Source organism: Sinohyriopsis cumingii, chromosome 4, assembly GCF_028554795.1.
Source record: "Sinohyriopsis cumingii isolate HCF-2022 chromosome 4, ASM2855479v2, whole genome shotgun sequence".
Lineage (NCBI taxonomy): Eukaryota > Metazoa > Mollusca > Bivalvia > Unionida > Unionidae > Sinohyriopsis > Sinohyriopsis cumingii.
In genome coordinates, this window is record NC_142964.1 from 16851645 (window position 1) to 16879401 (window position 27757).

The window sequence follows — 27757 nt, forward strand, 5'->3', positions numbered from 1 at the left end:
TGTACAACTTCCCTGCTGCTACACCCCTTTGCTGAAAATGGACTTGTCCGAAACTGGAGATGGATCCAAGCATGTCCGTCTATTACACTGAAAACTTCCGTTAAGCATGAAACGCGAATAAGATGACGGTGTTAGGGCCACTCTACTCTAGTCAGGTTAGAAATTATAACTCAGTGAATGAATTGACTAAGTTCCTTGCACTTTTTATCACATTAAATTTTTCCATTATTTAAATCGGTAGGGGGATAGAAACAAAAGATTTTTTATTGTCAGGTTATAGTTTGATATGGTTGGTAGCTACCTAGTTTCGTTTTCATATGAGCTGTACCTATATCGGGCCGAGAACCAGGCTAACGATTGGAAAGGATTGGAAGGATTGGAAAAGAGATGAGGCTTAACCGAATAATTCAACGCACAGACTAAAGTCCAGACAACTGTGCAAGTACGAGAAAGGAAATAAAACTGTCACAACAAACGTATCATCTGCCCATGCGCGTTAGAAAGAAGATGGCGGTATGAAGGTAACTACATTAACGCTATTCTTAGTTTCAAATACTCCTGGTATTCAAATGTTTCTGTTACACTTGCGCGTACCTTACTTTGTCATATTTTTTTGCAGCCAGAATATGACAAGTAAATATGTTTTTTGCCAGGGCACAAGGTTAGCTGTGCAGTGTACAGTTTTAATACAGGCATTTGATACATCGTGGAGTAGGACAGTACTGTCAACAATCTAGAGGCATTATTGGAATGAAACAATAAGTAAATACGAATAAAATTGATATTTTAAAAACGTACAGAGAGGACGCGACCAAAACATTGTATGAAACGCGAAATCAATTCAAATAACAGAATGTTCATTAGGCTGATAATTGAATAAAATTAGAAGGTCTGTGTTAAGATAGTCTTACACACAGGTGCTCGACGCGAGCTTGATGTTGAGAAGAAAAAAAACCCAATAATCTAAAGGAAAAAATCATACAGAGTGACAGAAATACCTTAGATTACCCCCATGACCCGTTCTGACATAGGACCCTCTCTATCATAATATATAAGAGAAAAGGTACTGAACTTCCAAATACTTCGTTCCACCCATGACCCTCGATTTCTTTCTGCTATTTCTGTCTTTAAAGGTACACGTCCATACTATATGACTTGTTTTACTCCTGAGACATTTTTCTATCCATCAAGCCATCATTGACTTTTCTGCGTTACAGGCGCCGAAATGGGCAAAACTGTGGTCCTACAATGTAAGAAGATGTTTACCATGATGTTTATGCTGTTGGGGTCTCCATCTTACCAAATAAATAATGGCGCTGAGTAGCGTGTTCGAGTTCGAATAAAATTGGAAGGAGAAGTCAGATTTTCTGGAATATGTCACTTGGCAACCCATATTGACGCTTTTTTACAATCTCAAGGGATATTTATTTACTCTGATGTTTTGTTTCTAATAAATTAAAATTCTCACACAAGCAAATGGATGTTTTCAAGTTCTGTAGGCCTACATTTCATTTGGCTGAAATCAGTCAAAAGGATGAAGAATAGAACAAAGCCATCAAAACACTTTCTTCATTATTAGTTTGTTTTTATTTGCTTTGTTAAAGAAACGTCAGCTTAATCTGATTGCGGCATCATATTCGAGCCCACTGAAATATAGTTCATTGGAACTTGAAAACACATCCTTGTACCTATGTAGCTTCACAAAATTTGAAAACTTGAAAACACGTCCTTGTACCTATGTAGCTTCACAAAATTTGAAGAATCATCAACATTGGTCCTTCAAGTCTGCTTTAGGCTGCTATGGGCCAGAAGCTTATTAATGTAAATCACCCCATGGGGTCATCCACTAATATTTTCATACAGGAACAGCCATAGTCCAATGTTAAATGAGACCTAGTCAGTTGGGTACATGGCATGGAAATATTCAAAGAGCCACTAGGAGGAAGCTCTCAAACTCGCCTTCCATTCTGGAACAAGCTTTCAGGCCAGGTTGCCAGTTGCATCATTCATACCAGGAGAGCTTCAGCATCCAGTGTTTATGATGCCAGATGGAGAATTTTATATGATTGGTGTATTTGGAGACAGGTTGATCCGAGCTTCCCTCTAACTTCTATTGCTGATTTCCTTTTGTTCCATTTTGAGACCAAGAGATGTCCAGCATCCACTATCAAAGGCTGCCATTTCCAACACACTATAATTCTTTTAGGGCTTAGCTAGTTGGTTCAGATTCACACCTTGCTGATCCTATTAAGTTTTTTGTTCCTTAACCCAAAGCCTCATATGAACCTCTGAGTGTGTTTCTACTCACTTTTGCCCAGTTTTGACTGATGTCCTGGCATAATTGCCATCTATGAAAAGAAATTGTTTAGTGCATGGACATGTGAGGTGCACAAGTGGACTGTGTCTTGTTGACAGTTCTCCACTCTGTGGGAGGATGCATTCACTTTAAATGGATGAGGCTTTTCAACAATAAAAAAGAAAATGTTATATTGTAGCGATGGGTAAGTTTTGCAAAAGTTAGTTTAACCCCCATCCCCTTACAAGTTTCTTGCAGAATTGATTGAATCCATGAACCAAGTACCTGTGAGGATTATAAGCCTTTCCAGTTTCTTTGATTTGAATTTTGCACTGAATTCTGATGTCCATAATGACTACCACAGCATTCATCTTGAAATCTTATCACTACTTCATTTGAATGGGTTTTTCACCACAAGAGTTCTTAATGTTGTTTAGTTGATCCTAAATGAAAATGAATCCAGTTTGACTTCCATTATTGCCACTACAGTGGTCATATTGAAATTTTTGTATCACTCCTCCTGACTGAATGTTCATATCAGCATGGGATTTTCACCAAAGACTTTTTATCATGTCTAGTTGGTCTGACTTCCAGTATGGTCCCCACAATGGCCAGCTGGAAAGTCTTGTTACTGCTACATGTACTTCACCATGATAGCTGATCATATTGAAATTGTGCTTTCACCAAAAGACTTCTTATGATGTCTGTTGGTTCCTCTATGGAGATGGTGCCAATGTGATGGCGACGATGGATGTCATGAAAGTCTTGTTATCATGCTCCTCCAAAACAGAGTCATATCAACATCGGCTTTTCACCCAAAGATTTCTTAATGCTTTATTGTTGGTCCTAAATATAAATTGTGTCAATCTCTGACATCCAGTATGGCCACCACAGCAGCTAATTTGACAATCTTGTTAATGCTGAAGAATATCAGATATGGTTTCAGCATGCAGCCATTAAATGCAGTAAATGGTTATATCTTTAATTCCTGGAAATTAATGTCAGTTTTTTTAAGGGGCTCTTGTATCTTCTTCATCTTTTCTTCTTTACATTTTCTGTTAATGGCCACTGATCATGTGCACTCGATTGGTGGACAACCTAATCAAAATCAGTAAGAAATTCTTCTCAGTCAGTGCAATTGATTTTCTTACGCTTTTTTGATGATCAGTGCACTTGATTCAGTAAGCTTGGAATGCACTTGGTTCAATGTAAAATGACTAGCAGTATTTTAACATTGTTTGTTATGGGTCTTTTGTGTGCTGAATGGGCACCATGGAGGGAACTTTCTTGCACTAAAGATGAAGAACAGGGTCAGCAATGCAAGGACTGAGTCAATAATGAACCTTGATCATGTCTTGATTATGTTAAACAAAAGTTATTCTGGATATAATTTGTGGAGAGAAATTTTATGTAATTGATGGCTACAGTATGTCATCATTTAATTAGGTCATTGGTTAAATAAAACCATGTCATAGCTAGGTTTTACTTAGTAGGATATATTGTTAGTGTTTTAGCTAGAATTTTAGTTGGTTTTTTTATTATTAAAAAAGTGGAAAATGGGATAAGTTGAATAAAAATCACACACACACCAGAGACTTATAAAAATGGTTAGTGCTACGACTGGTCGGTCTGTTGTCAGGATAGTATGACTAGGTGGGACTTCATGCTGCATGTCTGCGGTATGATGCCCCATTGCTAGACATCACTATAAACTGCCACACTGCAGACATTGTAGCGATATGACTGAAAAAATGTTAAAGCTATTTTAAAAGTAAGAAACCATCAGCAAAATATTTCCAAAATTTTTTATTCACTGTAGATCTTATTTACCGTGATTTTAAATGCAATTTCCTGTCATCCTTATAGCGGCATTCTGTGTTACTCAGTTAAGTTCAGACCAGAAAATGTGCTATCTATGTAAATAATCTCTAAAACACTTAAGTTGTCCCAAGTGTGTCACACATTCAAAGTTTGCAATAAACATAAATTAACAACACATGCAAATGACACCAAATCTTTTTGTTGACCTCTTCAACAATACAGTATATCCACCAGCCATTCCTTTTTTCCTACGAATCACATTTGATTGCTTCTCAAAACCAACAGCTTGCAGTTAGCTGCAGTCATGTTCGAATAACATCTTATTCATCATCCACCAACATAATTCACTGACTGCCGCAGATAGTTACAACAGGTATTAAGTGTCCTGAGTCGCTGATATCAGTGAAAAACTTAAAAATTTACTTTATAAAAATTTGTTGCCAGCTACTTTCACCAGTCAGTAAAAAAAAGAAGCTCCACTTTTAACATTCTTTTGCATTTAACAACAAATGCAAAGTCTAGCTGAGGCCCTGCTACCAGCTGTGCTGCTATAGCATCCCGTACCATCAGGAGAATTGACTGCTCTGGTGGCCTAGTGTTTAGAGCATCCACCTCACATGCGGGAGGATGCGGGTTTGAACCCTGGTCAAGTCATACCAGAGACTTACACAAATGGTACTAACAGCTTCCTCGCTTGGCGCTCAGCATTGCGAAGTTAGTATTAGGACTAGTCGGCCTGGTGTCAGGATAATGTGACTGGGTGGGACATCACACTACATGTCTGCGACATGATGTCCTAGTGCTAGACATCACTAAAAACTGCCACACTGCAGACATCGTAGCGATATGAGAAAAATTGTTTAAGCTACGTTAAAAATCCAAATCACACATACACCAGAGACTTATAGATATGGTTAGTGCTAGGACTGGTCAGTCTGGTGTCAGGATAGTATGACTGCGTGGGACTTCTTGCTGCGAGTCTGCAGTATGATGCCCAATTGCTAGACATCACTATAAACTGCCACACTGCAGACATTGTAGCAATATGACTGAAAAACTGTTAACGCTATTTTAAAAGTCCAAAAGAAACAAAAACCATCAGGAAAATATTTCCAAAAATTTATATTCACTGTAGATCTTCTTTACCTTGATTTTAGATGCAATTTCCTGTTTGCTGTGTGTATACAAAACTCATTTCTAAGCACCTCAATGTCATGTAGCCCTTGTTATAAGTGAGGTATAATTATGGACCCAATATAATTATATAGTCATAGTATGGATATACATACTTGCTTATAAATCGGGTCAAACTGCAAACAATAAAGACCGTGATGTGCCCAGGCATGATGTGTCTGCAGATCAGGGTCTATGTTGTTTATTCTACTGATTACTCCAGACAAACTGCACAGACCAAGGTCTGCCAGTGCATTCTGGGTCAGTGCAGTTTGCATTTGGCCTGGTCTCTTACATGAGTATATATGTATGTATTAAATACCTATTAGGTCAATCTGATTAAAATCTGTCCTGCGTGAAGATCTGATGATGACCGCTTTATGTCATGTTCTGATGACTGTTGAACTAGCTAATGGAAATGCAGCGTTGAAAAATCTGAAATCGTTCGATACACATTAACACTCATCATCCACAGTGCTCTGTCTCTAAATGCAAAGATATAAGACTTAATCTGATTTGTTAATAAAATTAGCGATTATGGTAATAACATAGGTTACCAGAACATGACCCCTAAGCGGTCGCTGTCAGATCTTCATGTATAACAGTGGAGATCTGATTTTAATCAAATTGGTTTGACAGAAAATGCTTAGGGGTCATGTACTGGTGACCTATATTATTACCAATTTTATGAGCCAGTCAGATGAAGTCTTATATCTTCACGTTTGGGAGACTGAACAGTATAGCTGAAGGCATCAGTGTTTGTCAATAGATTTGAGTCGCTTTCAAGTTTCTGAAAGCTTTATTTCCATTGGCTAACTCAAAGGTACCCAGAACATGACCCCTAAGCTGTCACTGTCAAATTTTCACCAGGACATTGGAGATCTGATTTTAATCAGATTGCCTATAAAGTAGGCCTCCTTTAATAGATGGTGAAAGGTCTTTTAGTTAGGGAGAACTGTATATGTACACATTAAATTAAACAACTTCAAACATGTTGGTGAGTGTGCGTGTGTGATACATTGTAGTCACAAAACCAGGGCTGAGGGAGAGAGGAGAACAGACTAGGTGTGTGTAAGAGGGCAGAGGCCAGTTTTTATTTACAAATTTAATGCCGCAATCAGTGACCTAGTATAAAAAAGCATGAAAAATAAAATACACAAGTGAGGTCAAAAAGGTTCATATTTTTGGATACCTATACTAAAACAAAGCATATGAATATTATCCACTTGACCAGAGAAATCAGTGGCAGTTCTAACAGAAGTTTATGCACCCCAATCCCAAATTTCCACCTGCAATTTTAAAATCCGAAGGTTATTTTTGACACCATGTGATGCTTACAGTGCAAACACAAGCCCTTTTCCAAGATGACAGTTCTGCAGAACTGTGTGTACTAAACAGGCTGATGCAATTGAAAATAGTAGTCATCAAAGCCGTTTTTGAGATATTCTACTTGCCCCAAACCCATGTGTTTACTACTATGGGAGGCTAGCTCTTCCTAGCCAACTATTGGTATTTCACTATCAACATACTGCAGAGTAACTATGGAAGGTGTACATGCCTGACATCAGTTTCAAGAACAACACAAGCCTGAAACACATAGTTCACAAATACATGTATATCCAAATCTTTAAATAGTAAACAATAATAGCTGAAAAAGTCAGACCATAGACTTAAGTTAAGAAATTTGCCAGGGGTCAATTTATGAAACTGGACCCTGCCCAATGTGCCAAAATGTGAATGTTCATGAAGTAGAATTAGCCTTCAGTTTATGTCATACTTAAAGTTACCTTTTCTTCTTTTGTACTTTGTTACATGTAGCTGAGGGCCTGGAGGGGAGAGGGAGGATAGATTACCCTCTTGAAATAAATTACTGGCTTGCGAGCATGACAGCACAAACAAGTATAAATGGGTATTTATTAAATGCAGTTTGTGGATATAATTTTTCAATACCTTGATTATAGTCACTGAAAAAACTGGTTGTTTTCTTTTATTTAAATAAAAAGTATGAATTATAGATTTAACCAAACTTGGCGAATGGGTGCTTTTTTATATGTATATCTTAGCATTGTCCAGGGTAAGTTGAATGCATTTATCCAGATGTCAGGTTCAAGATCAATGGACATGGCAGAGAATGTTTTGCTGCATTAACAAGTATTTTGTTTTTTGGCAAGCAAGAAAATGTTTTTGTCACTCGAAGTTTGGTAGATGGTGTAAGTGCTTAGCACTTAAAAGTGACAATCTTATTGTGGATTCCTGGAAGTTCTTTTTGACAAGTAGAGCAGAAGTTCCTCCAAGGAACTGTTGTTTTACAGAGTTATGGCCCATTATTGTTGTTGGATACACCTCTGTATGTACATAGTTCCTCTTTTGAGGTCCTGAGAAATTGTAGCAATCAGGGTCCTTGTCTGACCATGCTGTTTTGAACTTTGGTTATGGAAGGTGAAAGTTTGTATGGTCTGTTTTTATATTCTTGTTATAATGTGAGTACTAAGTGTCTTTTAGGTTTTACTAATAATGAGTTACTCTAGTGCAGATTTCATTTTATGTTTGACTTTGGACATTACTCATCCACTCTTTATACTTCTTTTCTACTCTCTTTTAATGGTTTTATAATCATGAACACGTTGGTTACAATATAGTATTATTTGTAGTACCTTTTCGCAATCAGTATTTATCCAGTAGTGTTCAGTTCAGCCTATATTACTATTCTCAGTAAAAAGATTTAATGCCCTTTTTTAACTGAATATATTTGGTTCTTGTCCTTCCTTTTCAGCTGTGGTCCATTTATTAATATTTTTTTCTATTATATTCATTTCTGGTTCATTTCATTCATTTATATATGCCTAGGTTATGAAAGGTTATACATGGCAGCCAGTGTATTTGGTTGAGGAAGAACCACCAACTAACAGGAAGCTATTAATAAGCTTTCTCACAGTGAGTATTCTAAATGCTATCGTTACAGAGCACTGCCATCTCAGCTCTGTCTGCATGGGTTTGATTGTCGGGGCTAAATTTCTAAAGTTTTTCCTTTGCTAGAAATAATCAATGCTTCCCATGGAGCTTTGCGGCATTCATTTTGTGTTGGTAAACATTGCAACTCTTTCAGTCCCGTTTTTTTAAAGGTGTACGATTGCAACAAAGTTTTAATCATTCTCTAAAACCATGTGCTTTCTCGAAGATCTAAGTGATTTCTAGCACCTTACGAAAACAAAAATGCATACACTGAGCAGGGTGGTCCATCTTTTTCAGCCTCACTTTTGAAGCACTTAAGTATTTGCTTTCACCATTTAAGAAATCTACTTCTTAGTGATACCTCTCATTACTTTGGAAACATTAGTTACTTTAGCAAAGTAAGGATCATAAATGACAATGATATATTCCCTTGTACGCTCTTAACAAGCTTTCATCGGATGACCCCTGGTTGTAAGGAACGTATTGTATGTCATCCCCTCTGACGCACCATACAGACGTTTTTCTTTTCCTGTGATACTTTTGTACATAAGCTCTGGCGAAAATAATATTTCAGAGCAACATCAATAGCACATAAAAATGTTTATAGATAAAATGACCTTTTAAAAAATTAAGCATTCCTAAAGGTTTTCTTATTCTTATCACATCTTCATTTTGGAACATATTTTGTCGCACAAGCTGAAACAATCAAATTGTGGAACTTTTTTGGAAAATCATGTTTGTATCATGATAAAAATGTTTACTTGCAATTAGAAGTATTAGATTTAGTGTATGATTGTTTTCCAGTTCCTAATGTGCATTGTTAATGTACAGAACCTCAACCTTTGAATGTATTAAAACAATAAAAATATTAACAAAAAAAACATTTAAAACTGGTTTGCATCTTTTAAAACTTTTGTCCTTAAGAGTGGAAATAAACAGAAACAAAATATATAATTAACAGGAGATTTTACTTCTGTTTATTGTAATTCTTACCTTTATCAAACCAATTAAAAATAATAAACTGGTTCAACAATTTTATAAATATAAATATAGCACCCTTAGGTTCAAATTATTCAGCTGCTCTTTTTCACATTAACAATTACAAAAAAAACTTTAAGTGATTTTTTTAATATGAATGTTCTGACGCATGATTCCGACTTATTAAGTGTGCTGCTCTTTGCAACATAAAAGTAGTTTAGTGAATTATCTATGATCAAAGATAGAGAGAAAATGCACCAAGTCTGCGTATTTCATTAAACTATTGTAATTGTTTACATGCATCCTGGGTCGATGAGCGTGTTTTGGGATAGTCTTACGGTCTTTCCTTCAGCAAGTATCAACAAGATAAAAAACTCTACTGATCTTACTTGATAATTATACAGGGTAGAATTTTACTGATCACTGTATTTTTATTTGGTTTGATTTTATTTAATTGCCTACATGTGCCCTGCGTAGTTGAGGATGTTTTGGGACAGTCTTTTGCTGTTTTAGGGTAAGTCATAGGGTCTTTCATTTTGTGATAATTACTAACATGGGAAAAAACTCTTCGTGATCTTACTCGATAATTATACAGTGCAGGATTTTACTGATCACTGTCTTTTTTAAGGTTTGATTCATTATAATTTTATACATGTATCCTGGGTAGGTTAGAGTGTTTTTGGATAGTCTTGTGATAGGCAGAACAAATTTACTGTTGGATGTCAAATTCAAGCATAAGTTGTTGGAAATGATCAAACATAAAATTGCTGGACAGATTTGGGGGAGGCAAACAAGTGTTAAAACATCATTGCCTAAACTTTTAGAACAGTTTTTGTGTCAGTATTCTTCAAAAGAATAGCCTACGGAAATCTTGAGGATGCACATATTATGGTCAACAAGTGTTGGTTACTTGACTTGGTGTTAGGTAAGGAACCGACAGTCTACCATTTTGCTGCTGAATGGCTTGTGAAATGGTCAAATGCAGGAATAGGTTGCAGATGTGCCTTAGATATCTTCTGATTGGGATTTCCTACCATTTGACAAGTGTGACAAGATCTATGGTACTTAGAAACATCACTTTAATTTTCTGCTAATAAAAATGATTCAGGATCTTGTGATAAGTGTTACTGACACCAGAATGTGCAGCTTAAGGAGTTCTATGGGCTAGGCTATACATTTCCTGTTGATATGACTTAGGAACAACAGTTTGATTGCTCACTGACCACTCATCACCAGCAGGCACATCAGGTGGTCTCCATTTTCTCATAATGACCCCGTTTTTCACAAAGTAACAAACTGGTACTTGAGTGGCTTCAGTTTCTGAAACCCAGTTTTGTGTCTTCTCTGTGGAATAGCTCTTACAGCCTATAACTCCCATTAAAATGTATTGCATGCTTATAAAGTAGCTGTTACTTTCTGCTCAGATATACAACTGCAGTCAGAAATTGGCTTGTGGTTTCTATTATTCTGTGAAGAAACTAACTTACTTATGAATCTCTCTCTCTCTCTCTCTCTCTGCTGAGTGATTAATTCGTTTAAATTATGAAATTCACCATAAACGTTCATCCAAGGCATATATTTTAGGGATAACGGGCCAAATTTAAAATTTCGTCTCAGGTTCTTAAATGTAATGATTTTGTGAAGATAAAAACATCAGAAATAAAAAAAAATGTTAGCAAACAAAATATAATCCTTTTCATGTTTTTTTTTGCTCACAGAAAGTGCAAACAACTTATTTTATTGCCCGGAGAAAATAATTCTCCAAAAACTGAGCAGTTTTGTACACTGTATATACAGATCCAGTAATGGAATGTTTTTTTTGGGGGGGTATTAATTCATGAAACAGTCACATCGGAATATAACCTGACTCTTCTTGAGGCATAATTTACAAGAAGAAATCTGTCTCTGCCAATCCAGAATTCACAGTTTTAATTCCTCAGTGTTTGCAATTATGAGCGTATGTCCAATCCAAAAGCCAAATTGTGTGAAAAGCTTGCCTTTATTCATGTTTTATTCATGTGACAGTGAAAGGTAAAAGGGATTGGCAAATAAATCTATAAGAACAATGTAACAAGATAATCCAGGTATTTGTACCTTATTGCCTACCTGTATGATAATTTTTGCTTTAGGCTAATTCATCTATCAATATTGTTTTTATGAATGCCGTTTATATTAAATATTTTTTCTTCTATTTCCTATGAAAAGTTAAACACATGACTATATAGTTTCTATTTATTTATTTTGCTTTATTGCATAGTTGTATTTTGCTGACATTTTTTGTGTTATGACAATATTAACTTATATTTTAAACAGGATAAAATAATGATAAAATCACAAACAAATTAAGATGTTTATGTGGAAGAGGGGATGGATGCAACAGCCTGAGCTGTGAGTACCTTAAAAACTTATAAAATTAAAAAAAAAAATTATGGGGTGTGTGTGTCTTACTCCTCTAACAGAAAACAACCACATCTGTAGAAGATAGATGTAAAAATTTGTATTACCAGGTAATCGCTTTTAACTACTATATTAATTTCATATCAAAATGTATCAAGCAAGTAGCAGTAATAATAAAAACAAATTGAGCTGGATACTGGTAGCGGTAGCAACGTTATTTATATTCATTATATTATATTTTTATAATTGCTACCAAAGGAGTCCGATGCTTTATCAGTGAGGTACCATACAGTTAGTCATCTTATCTGTACTAAAAATATCACTTCATATATGGATGAATTCGATTTTAAATAATAATAAAAATGTATTTTCCAGTTTGATATCTGTGGAAATAAAGCATCTCATAATTGGTTGGATATGTTCCTTATGTTTAGATTTAAAAATGTATTTCATAATATTAGAATTTATTTTCTTATATAATGAAATCACTTTTCTAGCATATAGCTATGCTACAGTATATACATTGTATGTGATGTTCTTGTTTCATGTCATTTGCCTCTTGCTGTTTTTTTGGAATTGGAGATTTAAAATGAAACAAGATACGAGATACTTGTCACAGACAACTAGTGACAGTACTTGCTGGCTATTGCATAATCATCCATGCAATACATATATAAGATATATAAGAATTCTGTATAATTTGAATATGTACCTTACTTCTTGTTATATATATATATATATATATATATATATATATATATATATAAAATTAAACTGCCACTGTAAACTGCAGACTAACAGTAAAAATTAATTTCGTAGAGAGAGAGAATAAACAGAACCTTCTTTGTAATGTACTGTCTCCTCTCTCTCTTTCTCTCTCTCTCTCTTGTGAATAAAAAAGAAAGAGAAAGTGTGGCCTTGAGGTGCAATTATCTGCAATTTGCTCAAACCTTATGTGGTCTTTACTGATTCAAAAAGCAGAATTTGGGCTACATTCTAAAATAATAAACTTGCTCAAAATTGATAACATTTCGAATGAGAATGCATAAACAAATTAGGACCTTAAACCTTGCTTGTAAGTGGCTACCTTATTCTGCCAACGTGTGGCAGCAGTAAGTTAGACCCACAAAATGTCCAAATAAAAATGGGGTGGGAGGGGTCAGCAGAAATATATCATTGTGTAAATACATCTAATTGTATACAATTTGATACATTTAATTTGTTTTGTGCTTCTTTCAGGCCACCTCTCTTCTGAATGTTAATACATGTACTCTGATAAATCAGCTGACTGTAATGCAGTAATATAATTCGAATGATATATTAAATAAGATGCCCCAAACATGCTGTAAATTGATATAACCTCTGTTGCTAGGGTCAGGGGAGTAGTTGTATTGTAAGAAATGACATGCCACAGCACCATCTGTTGTCATAGTGAGGCATTATTTTATGCTAACTTCTGTGATGCTAACTTGCAACGTGCTGGATGCTACATTATAATCATGATTTTAGAAGGTGTAATCTGTGTAACTTGCGATATAGCAAGATTTTATAATAAATAGAATATTAAAACTTATTAACTGACATAGCATTTGCCATATCACAAACTACAGAATCAATTCATTAGCTGGCAAATTGCAAGATACAGTGATGCAGAAGGAAAGTAGATCTAAGCACTAGCAAGCAGCCATTCACAGCTTCCATCAATGAAGAATAGAAAATTCCTTACTAGAATTATGAATGTAGCACTTGCAAGCAGCCATTTGCAGTAATGCAGAAGGAAAGTAGCACTTGCAAACTGCTACGTACAATTTTCATCAATGAAGAATACAATATACATGGATAGAATTATGAAAGTAGTACAGATCACTAGTTCTGCTTGACAGTGATGTTGATTCATATTTTGGGGTGTACCAGTTTTAATGAATGTTTGTTTTTGCTACAAGGATAAAAAGCCCATTAGTTGTAAAGTTAAAATTAAAATATTGGGACTGCCAATCTGTGACTGTATAGAAACAAAAAATATCCCAGCAATGTACAGTAAATTGTATTTGTAGTAAATTGTATTTATGTAACAGCCATTAATAAATTTAAGACCTTTTTAATTGCCAGACTTTGAAAATAAATCAATTCTGAGCCAATTAAGGTAAAATTTTAATACATTGTTGTGTGGTAAAACACCAAATGGTCATGTAATGTTAAGGCAGGCATCAAGTACTCTACTGTAGTGTGTGTGTGTGTGTGTCACACACACACACACACACACACACACACTGAATTTTATCTTCCACAACATTGCTTTTAACATCCTTTACAGGTTGTTTATTAATAACTTATCTGAGGAAATACATAATTTTGTAATTGTCCTATATGTCAGAATTATTTACTAGTGTTAAGTATTTTTTATACCAAATCTTTCTTTTATGTATTTGTTTTTCTTCAGTTTTCATTTTTCATTTAAACCTTAATATTTGAATCCCAGTCATTCAGATACTTGAAGCAAAGTTTGCTTCTGAGTGTTTTACTGAATTTTTTTATATGCCATGCTTAACATTAAACATCTTGGTAGCTAATGTATTGATGAGTACCAGGATAACTTTATTATTATTATTATTATTATTATTATTGTGCTTCTTGAAACTTTTATAATCATGAATCATGCAAAATTGGATATTTCTCCATTCCTATTTTAAACTCAGAATCATTATTTTAAGATTCACTTGAGACTATCAGAATGTATGCATTCTTGGCAGTTCAGTGAGATTAGCAAAATATTTTACATCTCCACAGTTCAGTGAGGGTAAACAATTATTTTAAATTATTTGTCAGATGCTGTTTTGGATAATACATGTATTTGTCTCAGGATGGTTTGCTTATTTTCTTGTTTCATGTTGACCATTGGGAGTCTAAAGTGGTATATAAAAGAAATCTTGTACATGTACACTGTATCCTGTATGTAATATCTCAACTGCCAACTCTCAGGCTCTGAAACTAGGTATTTTTTCCAGCAGAGACTGAATTGAATTAGCGTGAATCATCACCTGGTCTTCATGTCATTGCCAGCTCCAATTGTATTTGATTAACTTAAGACATAACAGCATTGTAGCAGTCTTCAGGTCAGATAGTCAGACAAGGAGCTCTGAAAAGGGCGAAATTAAAAAAATAAGTTACTTATGTTAGTTTTGCAGTTTTGGAAACCTTAGCTCTTAAAAAAAAGTTCACTGTAGTGTTACATGTCTAGGCTCTTCCAAAACTTAACAGTTTTGAAGACAACAAGCTTTGTAAAATTTAACAAATAATTTATTTCCCTTACAGAACTAAGTAAAAATGAGAAAAAGAACTTACGGTTTTACTAATCAAATCCAAAATTAATCCAGTTTTGAATTCCAATTAACTTTCAATGACTGTCTTTGTCCAAGAATTCTGTATGAGCACTTATAAATAAATTTCCAGGGAAAAGAATCACTTTTATTCCATAAAATAAAATTTCAGCTCAAACTGGTCACAATAAAACACCTTTAAGTGTCAGTGGTTTAGAGCCCCCAAATGCCCAAATTCTCTCCAGAAAACAGTTATACATTAATTTAAGATGCAAAACAGATTCCTGTATGATGGTCACCCTTCCAGAACAAAATGGAAGCTTTTTACTTGCCTAACATCACGTACTCCCAGTATGGCCTTAACTGAAATCAATGGTTCTTACTCTGGGAAAGAATTTTTAAAAAAAGGTTGTTTGCCAGAACTGCCACTGTTTCTGAATCAAGGTCAGGAACTAGGTCAGCATTAGATACAGTGTCTCAATAAAGTTGTTTATGTCGACAACAACAGAATCAGTCAGAACTGAACTCTATTCTAGACAATATCAAATCCAGTAAAGAAAGTTACCTTATAATAGCATGTAATTGAATACATTTTTTTTATAGAAGTAACAAACAATTAAATTAAATCAAATATACACAACAGTAGTCACAAGAGTTTGAAGCAAAATCATATCTCAGCATAATAACATTGGTACTTTTTGTAAGGACCAAGAGAGAACACTAGTGAAAGTGAATGAAACGGAGTTGTTGCTGTGCTTCCCATCTATGAAATCAGTCCAGTTAACAATTTTTCTCTTTCATAGTTTCAATAGATAAAAACCTTCTGCATGTGACAACCAGCACTTTACCCTGAAAGGTAACCAGTACCATACCCTGATAGCCAGTAATCACTCTGCCCCGATCAGTGGGTCTGTGGTCAACACCAAGTTTTCATAAAACAAAAGTTTCAGCATTTCAGATAATGATGTGATGTTGAGGAAAACATCACCACTAACTTTGCTAGGTTAGCATTCTCTTCGTCAGTACTTGCTGATGTACATGTTTGACCATACGTTTGATAGAGAGTGTCAGAAAGGTTCCAGTTTTAGCGCATTTAATGTTCAGTATGTAACACTGCACAGTTAATTGTTATTTATAATTGTCATGTTTATTTGCACAGAATCACTTGTGCTCATTTTTTAACATGTCTGTCTTATTTCAGAGTAATGGAATATACATGTTGAGACAGGTACTTCAAATTCTAACTGCTCAACAGAAATAATTTATCTTCGAGTTATTTGTGTTGTACGCTTGCTGTATACATTAAATTTACTGGAGTTTCATGCATGAAGTATCAATTTAGTGGGTTTATTCAAGCTGTTTCTCCAGTGAAATTTACTGTTGCTGAATTGCTGAAATTTACTGTTAATATGTAATGAAGAGTGAGGATTTAACCACCTGCATTAAATGTACCTCCATTGATTGAGGCTCAGCTTGCTGGTTTGTGTAATGCCATTGTAGAAAAACTGAACAGAGTTTAGAAGTTTGTAGGCTGCATGTTCATTTATAGTAGAAAATGATGAATTTTGTGTAATATTCAGTCTCATATTTTGATTAAAAAGAAACTGCTGTTATATTCCTTTTTCTATTTTATTTCTAAATGAGGAAATGTGGGGATATATCTACCATATGTATACTAAGTTATAAATCGAGTCCAGTTGTATGTATTATGATCTTCCATATCATGCGTTGGCAGATTCAGGTCTATGTTGCTTTGTTCTACTTATTACTCCTAACAAAATTGCACAGAAGCAAATCTTTGGTGCATAATGCGCCAGCAGATCTGGGTCTCTGCATTTTTGCAATTGGACTCTTCTTATGAGCAGTTATATATTGTACCAGCACTGTATACATTTATTGTGGTTTTGTGGGTTTAATGTTATTTTTCAACACATGATAGGTTATACATGGTGGCCACTATATTTGGTTGGGGGAAAAACCCAGGAAGGACAACCAACCCACATGGAGCTATTGGCAAGCTTTCTCTCATACTCGTGTTGGTGGGGTTGAGACTTGAATTCTGTGGATTTAGGTGAGATGTGAGAGAAAGTGATACGTAAAGGAAAGCACCACTCAGCCACTAGTGACCCGTAGAATGTGTCAAATTGGGAAGTATTATGAAAAGCTTGCCTAGTCAGCCCTATAGATTATGACTGCATTGTTTACACGTCTAAATGGCTTAGTTAATTTATTGCCTGTAAACATTTATAAAATTGTCAAATGTGTGAATAAGCATGCACATAGCTGTCAGTGATGCAGTAACTACTCATTGTAAATTTACTAATAAATTTATATGTGTGCTTAAAGGGGACGAAAACCCGGACCTGCACAATTTTATTGTAAATAGAAGGATATATAGTAGTTTGTGTATATAATCTATCCCGGCTATTTTTTTCTTTGTGTCTATTGTATTTGCACAAACATTTCATACACAATATTGTCCTGTATTCTGAGATCAAACGGAAAGAACCTGCCGCGAATTTGTTAGCTCCCTTCCATACCAGCAGGATGTGACATCATTTGAGACGATTAACGTATAAGAGTTGTATTCAATTTGTGCAGTGAAGTGTTAAGTAGAAAAAAGATGGTTCAATGTGCAGCTCTAAATTGCGTGAATAATATCAGTTCTGGAACAATCCTTAATTATTTTACACTTTTTTTTCTTTCTCCATCTTTGAAAAGTAAGAAATTATCTACCAAATGAAATAACATTAAAGAAATGTTTACGCTTTTTCATTCAATGTTTCCAACATCAATTTATTATGCACGTTTGATTTTGTATGTAACTGCATCGGATGAATGTGCATTTTTTCTTCCACACTTACGTTTAAGACTGTTTTCCACTCGTTATATAATAAACCCCTCCTTCCCATTCTGCATTCATCTTTTTTTGTGTAATGTCGATCATAGAAAAATAAATCACTTATAATTGAAAGTCTGTGTGTTCATATAAACTCGTTAGATTTCTTATAACTACACACACCAGAACACCACGATACAATATTTTAAACAATTTTTTAAACAAATGTTACTGTTAACTTTCTTGATTGATAAATCTATTATAGTAACATTATTCATTAATGTGGTAATTACTCTCAAGCTCGGACCAGGCTGATTTGATACAAATCTCTGACTGATTCGGCCCATATATCTGGCTGATTCTCCAAACTTCAGAGCTGATTCGGATTAAATGTGACATTTAAATTTGTTTTTAAAGATGATCTTCTCATTATGTCCCAAGTACGTTGAGCACTTCAAATATGCATTTAAAGTAACAAAATCTCGTTAGTACGCGTGATCATGGTATTGTTATATATAATAAAATAACGTAATCATGATTATTGTGCATCGGCAATTTAGTAGTGAAATGTTTTTTAAACTTCTCATTCAACTTTAAATAGTTTCATTGAGAAATAATAAAATTACGAACACTGACAAAAAAAGAAGAAATAAGCTAAATGATGGGTGTAGTACGTGATAGCTTTCAGAAACCGTCCGAATTCTGTGCATTAGCCATGATGTTGAACTCAGTAGCGACCGGATTTCCTGAGTAGGCGTCAGCGATGGTTTTTATAGAGTTCAAGTATCATTCGTCAATGGTTAGCAAATCTCAATGAAAAATCAGATTAAATTGTTCAGTTAGGGAGATGATACTATGACCCTTTGGATTAATGACGGCAAGAATTCAGTCGATTTTGGGTTATAGAGATCCATGCCATAAAGTCGTCTCAGGATGACTTTAGTTATTAGGTTGGGGCCCTTTCATGTATAAAACTGCAGATGTCACATCATGCTTACTTCCGCTCTATTTTTCCATTTAAAATGCATATAATGATTTGAAGAGCAGAGCAAAAGGGATAGATGCCGCTTCTTTTTTGTTAAGTACAGAAGCAGAGTTGATAAAATGGAAAAGTTGAAAAGTTGCAAATTTTATACATTTAATAAGTTATTTAGTTGAAGAAAAACAACAATAAAAAAAGCCTTAACAACCAGGGCAAGTTCTCCATAATTCATGATCAACAATGCCAGTGTGTACACAGTGTCTCAAATGACGTCACACCCGCTATTTTTACAGGGGGGAGGGAAGCGTGTTCTTCTATTCAAGACGGATCGGGAGAGATGATCGGTTTTTCTTAAATTTCTTCGTAACGAGTAAGAATAAAAGGTAAACATTTTCAGAAAATGAACCTTATACATATAGTAAATTATGTATGAAGTTTGCTCGAATTTCAGTTTTGCATGTTGGTCCCCTTTAAGAGGACCTTCAAGGCTGTTTCTGTAAATTCTTTCTGAAAGTATTATGATTGTCACATTGGATATGGCATTCCTTGGAAAAAGATGAAGCTGACAAGAACTGATTGTAGAGAACATTACATGTCATTAAACATTAGGTTGATTTACTGATAATGATGATAAAATCGTACTTAAACTACATGTACAGAAGTTTTGTTTGAATAATGTGTTTGCTAACAGAACCTTTCATCAGTAACATTTTATTTTAGAGAAACACGGTTTCAAGTTTTTAAGTCATTCTTAGTCATTGTCTATGATACAGAGTCTTCCGTCTTCCATGCACATGTCCACACAGTATGTCTATAGTCTGACTATACATCCCCGTTTGTTTGTACCCCCCTACTGATTTATATAACAAAAACGTTTAATTTGATAAAATGTGCACAGAACTAAGTCAATTGAATCATTGATTTATAATTTCTACCCTGTGACCAGAATGGCACTAATACTGACATCCCCTGAACCTTTCATGCTTAACTGACTTTCCATACTAACACAGCGGGGGCCCCAAGTGGCCGAGTGGTCTAAAGTGCTGTCCGTTACGGATCACTGCCATCTCACCTCTGTCTGCGTAGGTTCGAGTCTTGGATTCGGCCTATGTGGGTATGTGAGAAAGCTTGCCAGTAGCTTCTCGAGGGTCGGTGGTTCTTTCCGGGGATTTGCTAGGTTCTTCCTCCACCAATAATACTGGCCGCCATGTATTGCCCATTGTGTGCTGAAAATGGCGTTAAACCCTACAACAACAACAACAACAACAGCTAACACAGCGCCATATTGTGTACACTATGGGCTAGTTTATTTCCATCAGACAACATAACGACGTAATTCAGCCTATTCGGTAACTGCCAGATAATTCCTTAAATTACCATTACGTTGAGAGTTTGGCATTATATCCCTTTGCACACATGAACATAGAAATTAAACTGCTTGTTAAATCCACATGAAAGGCAAATTTGTTGTCATTCTTTTCCATTGCTTGATTCGACATTGTCCATATCGGAAGCAGACAACATATGAATGTACATCTGTAATTGCGCACACATCCCTTTGCTTGAAATAGACTTGTCCAGGAACTGGAAATGGATCTCAGCCATGTCCGTCTATTACTCAATTATATTGAAAACTTCCGTTAAGTGTGAAACGTGCAAGCAATCACGGTGTTAGGGACACTCTACTCAGTCAGGTTAGAAATTGTAAATCAGTGAATGAATTGACTAAGTTCCTTGCACTTTTTATCATATTAAATGTTTGCATTATTGAAATTGGTAGGGGGTACAAACAAATGGGATGTATAGTCAGACTATAATTGCATTGATTGATTTTCCTTCATCATGGACATGTACATGTATGTAGCAGTAGGCAACAAAATCACCCAATCCTAGGGATGTTTTGCCTAAATTGTCAATCAGATGAGTAGCAGTCACCAAAGTAACCCCTGCTGTGGGCTTGGGCCTGGATCATTGGTAGCCCAAATTATTATCAGATATGTGAAATTTTATTGGGAGGCCTCCCCCCATGTATATTTGTGACGGGGGGGGGGGGGGAGAGATTTGTTTGCTAGACTGCTGCACCAGATGTATTCAGCATATCTTGCATATTGAGAGAGAGAGAGAGAGAGAGAGAGCCATGCCCTTTATTAGGTTACAGAAAACTTTATACAAATATTGTTTTATAGAATTTAATATAGAGCAGCAAATCAGCAAATATAAAGTACAACATTGCCAAATATTAGGTCAGGAAATGAGGTTAAATTTAAATGGGACCATCCCCACCTTCATGTACAGTTTCAAAGAACTGCACTTTATTTTCAAAGAGTTATTGTTAATAATTTTTACCTAAATTATGGATCTTATGTTCTCTATTTTCTCTGTGTCGCTGGCTTATATAAATAACCATGTTAGAAAATCTACCGTTTATCCTGCTGCATTTAAATGCACAATGTTGTCTTTTATCTTTTAAGTAAGTGTCATAATTTGTGTTATTTTGCAGGGTTTTTTTTTCTATTGATGAGCATATGGACAGTGGGTGAAGTAATATTCATTTTGGTTGCTTCAGTTTCTTCAGTATATTATTTCATAAATCATTGCAACATTAGTGAGTTTTCCTTATAGTAATATCTCTCCACATACATATTATGAACTGGTGATAACTGCAGCTTGTTTTGTGAAGGTAATACGTTTAAACTTAGATATTCATGATTGATGCAGTAGAAATTTATAATAACAAAGAATGTAGGTTTTTTAGATATGGAAGATTAAGAATAATTTCGTACAGAAATCTTTATTTTTTGATTTTCAAGACAAACTTTTTATTGTGTGGATCCTATTACTGAGCAAGGAATTTACTTAAGCCACGATTAATTGAATCAGCTGTAAATTGGCGTTTTTTAAATCTTAACACAGATTTTTTTTTTACCCATAATTTTGTTTGAAACAATTGCTTAAGCAGCAATAGTAGCACATGTCACTTCCCATTGCCATTGGTTATGGAGTAAACTGAGGATTCTATAAATAGATTATTTTTGGTAATTTATGTTTACCAGATAGAATGAATCATGAGAACAGATGATTTTTGAACAATTGAAGCCAGGCTACCTTGTTTATCTTCTGCAGTGTGTCAGAGATAAAACATTTACCTCTGATAATATGATCTTTGATCTACAAACTGCAGGCAGTTAGGAAATTAAATCTGGTTTAGGGAAGTTAGATGTACAAAGACCTAACCAGGACAGCACTAGGAATTTAAACATAAGGAATACTTAGAATTTCTAGAGTCGGAAAATTGGGGGAAGTTTGTTAAAACAGAATCATTATTCCTGTATATGTGCTTGCTGGTGTATAGGTAAAGAAATTAGAGGAAGAAAATACACAGAGAAACTGTGGAGACATTTCGTTGGAACTGTTATTCGATCACAGTGTAATGGTAGTCAAATATCAGACGGAGGAATCTGTTCTGTAGGTATTGATACATGTTAAAAAATTTCATAGTATATTTATATTTTATTCACTTATATCTACAAACCATGGTGAGATGGAAATGAGCTTGTGTCACTATCTACCATAATTAACATAAATAACCAGGTCTTCCAATTTTCTGGACACAATTATTTTCAGAATTAATAATTTTAAAAAGTGCCACATTTTCTTAACACCAAATAAATTATTTTAAAGCTGACAAAGAATAAAAAACTTTGGATGGAATTGTAAACTAAGGAATGTTTTCATATCAGTAATATGTTAATCAGTTGTTATTGTAAGATAGCTTACCCTTGTTCACATAATGAGAATTTATTCTCCCATAGGTTGACTTCTAGAAGATCCTTGTAGTTGACCTTGTGACTTGGCACATGCCCAGTAGTCATTTTGTTCTGTTTCTCAAAATCTCCATGTTTATTGGATGCAGAGTTTATCGCCTCGTATTATACAGTATGAATTGGGAATTTTTAATGCATGCATCATTTTTAGAGAGTGTATTTACACTCAGTCCAAGTATTTGCCTTGATCATTAGCTCTCTTGAGAGTTTTGGACATTTTTCAGTTGGTATTCATAACCTTGCCTTTTATGCCCCCCACCCTACAACTGACTTTTTCCCCAAACTGATATAACTTTTGAACATGGCACAGTTATGATCGATAAACGGTGCTTGAGTTTTGTTTAATGGCCCTGGAAAAGTTTTGGAAAAGTCATGGAATTTGTTTTTGTTCAGTCTGCAGGAACTCTGCTATATTCACTATATAAAATTATTCTTGTTTTCTGATTTGTTCTTGTTCAGCAATTTATAAGAAACAAGTAGTGGGTAAATATGAGCACAAGAAAGCCCCCTGGGATACCCACTCCACCTTCCTGGCATGTACTAGTCATAAAAGGACAATGGTTGTCCTTTCTGTTGTCTCTGGTTAGGTTATACCTTGGACCTTGCTAAAAACAGGTGAACATACTGTACAAAGGGAGGAATAAGAAGCCTAATTTGCAGTCCCTTGGAGGAGGATTGAATCGATCATGGGGATCCTCCCATGGGAGGAAATAAATTTTCCATCATTTTCTCAGAGTAGGATTGGATCAGTCTCTTTGGAGATGCATAAGGACTGTTTTGACCCTCCCAAAGACATCTTTACCCAAGGTTCTGATGACCCTATTTACACCTTGGCATATCAAGCAGATATTTCTGTGCTTTGGATTTGTAAATTTCATTGGATGTGGTGGCAGGCCACTGCATACAATCAAAATTAATTTGTTAATTTTGAACACTTCCTACGTGATTGAGAGGAGTGGAGCACACAGCTTGAATGGACTGATAAATAATCAATTTTCCAGCACTGGTCCATGTTTGCACAAATACTTTTCACTCAAATACACCTGTAATAGCTTCGCTCTTGCACATAGTCATACTTTCGATGTTGCCACTACCGTTGTCAGCCAGTGTACTATGCACCACACTGTTGGTTAGTTGGCATTATACACTAAGGGAGGCAACACATGAAATCCAGTAGACGTCACTAGGACAAAGCACCAGTATAGTTGTTCGATCCGCCAAGATGTAGATAGGGTTATAGGAACCTTGGCTAGTGAAGATGTCCCAAAGAAGGAAATCAGATTTCCATTGCCTATTCCCTGATATCTTGGAACATATTGTATCGGTCTCTTTAGAGATGCATAAACCCATGGGCCCTTCCCAAGGGAGGAAGTAAATAGGCAGAGAGTGAGTTGCCCTCTCAATAAGGGAGGAGCACGCTCTAATACCCCGAAAACCCATTAGTGGTGACAGGATTGAGTCAATCTGTAAGGGGAGGGTTATGATCCAAGTGTAATGAGATCTAAGAAAGGGTCTTCTTATGAGTCAAAAGTCACCTGACATGTCACTAGTCAACAGCAGATAGCTGGACACTGTGCAACAGTTACTGGTCAGCATCTGCACACCGCAAGTAGAGGTATCATAGCATTTGTCACGACATCTCTTTTCAGGTATGCAACTGTTTACATATCTCAGTTCTTCAGCTTGATATGAATGGTTGTCAAACTAAATTTTGATTGGCACATTAGGCCCTGGAACAAGCATTCCATCATTATTTGAACCATGCATCGATGAAGTTTTATGAATTTGTGTTAAAATATGGGCTGCCTGGAACACCAAAATGGCAATTCTTTATTTGGGCTTTAATGCCATTTTTCAGTACATGAAAATTGCAGTAAGAACCACTGACTCATGGGAAGCTACTGGCAAGCTTTCTCATATACCAACATTGGTTGAGCTTGAGACTCAAACCCATGAGGATAGAGGTGATATTGGTAAAGGCAAGCACTTTAGACCACTTGGCCACCTTGGGCCCTTGGTGATGCTTAATGTTTATCTGCAGATAATGATTTTGTTTGGCAAATATTGGTTGATGATTGATACAATGACAGTAAAAGGCAAAGTTATGAATTATAGCAGATTATTGGAGCAAGGAAAGTTTTAATGAAGATAGCAGGGAGAGGATTCTGAAATTAAATTTTTAAAGGCCAGAATACCAAGCTAATTAAAGTACAGACAATTTAAAAGTTGAGAGCAATTTTCATTTCTTTCCTTCAACAATTTAGCTGTGCTTGATCTTGTACAAGACTATATCACTATACTAAAGTTGAAGATAAATTGAATAAATATGAACTTAAGTAGTGAAGGTATTTATTTGATCAAAATGTCTCTGTCTTATAAAAACACACCATGGCATTGATGGGCATAAACCAATAATTTAGCATTATGGAACAGTTAAGAAATCTGGCATAATAGTCAGCAAAACTGATAAATATAAGAAAGTGATACTTGGGTTGAGCTATGTAAAATCTTATTTTTGGAGCAAACATATCGAAAAGACAATACCTATGAGCGCTGGAATATTGTACATAACCATAAAGAACAATTTGCAACTTGTTCAAGCAGGGTAAGTTAACTATGTATATGCCCCTTCATATAGCAGACAGTGAAGAGGGGGAACTCAACACAGAACAGTTCATACACAGACAGTGAAGAGGGGGAACTCAGCACAGAACAATTCATACACAGACAGTGAAGAGGGGGAACTCAGCACAGAACAGTTCGTACACAGACAGTGAAGAGGGGGAACTCAGCACAGAACAGTTCATACACAGACAGTGAAGAGGGGGAACTCAGCACAGAACAGTTCGTACACAGACAGTGAAGAGGGGGAACTCAGCACAGAACAGTTCATACACAGACAGTGAAGAGGGGGAACCCAGCACAGAACAGTTCGTACACAGACAGTGAAGAGGGGGAACTCAGCACAGAACAGTTCATACACAGACAGTGAAGAGGGGGAACTCAGCACAGAACAGTTCATACACAGACAGTGAAGAGGGGGAACTCAGCACAGAACAGTTCGTACACAGATAAGCCACATATTAAGCTCAGAAGTAATAAATAGATTCATGCTTATACAACTAAAATTACATCTAAAGTAGATTTCAATAGAATTGAGCAGGAAGAAAGAGAGATGGATATTAGAGTGAATACTAAAATACAACTCTTTCATCAACCCTTTCCTTTTTTTTCTACCGCCCCTTTATTTTTGTGACAAGGGGGAAACTCCACCTTTAGATAAAATCCTGGCAGCATCCCAGGAGTCAGCATTCAGACTAGGGAAGGGTATGGGCATCCTTCCAACTTTTTCCTAGCATCCCACTTGATCCCTACAGGATATGGGGTCATCCCATGCAGGGAAGTCTTTCTCTTTTATGCAGTCATGGACATCAGGCCATTGGTTTAACTGCTCTGGTGGCCTAAGTGGTTACAGCATCCGCTCAGATATGGGAGGTCATGTGTTTGAACCCCAGTTGAATCATACTAAAGACTTTTTAAAATGGTACTTGAAGCTGCCTCACTTGGCGCTCAGCATTAAGAAGTTATTGTTAGGACTGGTTGGCCTTTCGGGTGTCAGGATAATGTGATCTGGAGGGACATAATAAAACAAAACAGATTCTTTATTCTTGCTCCAAAAAATTGACTGCTCAGGTGGCCTAGTGGTTAGAGCATCCACCTCAGATGTGGAAAGTCGCGGGTTGAAACCCCAGCTGAGTCATACAAAAGACTTATAGAAATGGTACAAACAGCTGCCTTGCTAGGCGCTCAGCAGTAAGAAGTTAGTGTTAGCACTGGTCAGCCTGGTGTCAGGATAATGTGTCTGCGGCATGATGCCCCAGTGCTAGCCATCACTATAAACTGCCACACTGCAGACATCATAGTGATATGACTGAACCATTGTTAAAGCTGTGTTAAAATTCCAAATCACACACACTCAGGCCATTGGTTTCAAACTAGATAGGTCAATATTGCATTGCATGGACTGATGTCACCATCTTGACAAGTGGAGATTAAAATAGGGTGGCATGGCAGGCCCTCTTTTTCTAAGTGACTCTTGCTATGTCTGCCAGCAGGGACAGTACCAATGCTCCAAGTGAGGAATTTCTGTTACCAGATGTTGTTACCTAAACAATGAGACTGGCCAAAAAGTGTTGCCTCACCAGAGCGAGAGCAGGAGAATGACATTCTGCCAGTCTTTGTAAACTCATGCAAGTTCATCATAAAAGGTTATGGTGGTGCCCCCACCCTTGTCAACCTCCCAGCTATTATCCCAGGCAATGGCATACCTATATGCCATTGCACACCATGTCACATGAAATACATGATTTTGGACTTTTTTCTGAAAAACAGGATTTATCCCAAAAGTTAACAACCCAAAAAGAACCGTATATTTCTTGATCAGTATAATATGTGTCTGTATGTGCAGTAAGTGATGTATGAGCAGCAAATAGTCCTGCTCAAAGCTCAGCAAAACCTGTCCTCATGGCATGCAGCTGATAGGATATAGAGGTAATTAATAGGTCAAGCGGTCAGTAATTAACAACTACCTCACAGATTACTTAATTGGCTATCAATAGCTTGGGTGATGTGTTGTGTCAAATTCTGCTGTGGGAGAGTCCATTTAGCCAGTTTGCTGTATAGGTAAATGACATGAAGTAGAACAACCTAAATTCATTTGAAACACATTAAAAAAAGATGTTATTATACATCAGTGAATCAAATGAGAATGTTTTAGCCAGCTTTATTCAAGTTTATGATCAGTAGCAACATTTCTTTGATGGTAAATTTTAACTCCATATTATAAAATGCAAAATGATTATTTTGGTGGTGGGAATAGTGCACAAGTTTTGTTCATTCTTGAAGGCAAAATGTCGAAACATAGTTGTGATTGGGGAAATCCAATATCATAACTAATTAATTGCACCAGTGTTGGACAAACAAAAAATGGAGTTATACCAAAATAATAAAACATTCGGTCCTGATTGATGAATCTAATGACCAGGGAGGTGACAAGACCATTGCTATTTTGATCAGGGTGTATGGCTATGCTGTGAAGAAAGTTGGTACAAAGTTTTTGGGACTTCTGTATGTCGGGATGAGTCAAAATATATTTGACACGCTGAATGCAACATTCAG

General features: G+C 35.9%; 1 protein-coding gene across 2 annotated transcripts in view; it reads left to right on the forward strand.

Annotated features, from left to right (window-relative positions):
* Nucleotides 1–382: 382 nt before the first annotated feature.
* The window catches only part of LOC149800687 (uncharacterized), a 121397-nt gene continuing 94022 nt past the window's right edge, over nt 383–27757 (forward strand). Inside the window, exon 1 of one of the 2 annotated variants that reach the window (XM_089954721.1) lies at nt 383–521. The gene's annotated coding sequence lies outside the window, so the exon portion shown is untranslated. Of the gene's footprint in view, nt 522–11576; nt 11609–27757 lie in introns of those variants that run through there. The other variant, XM_089954722.1, reaches the window with a different exon arrangement.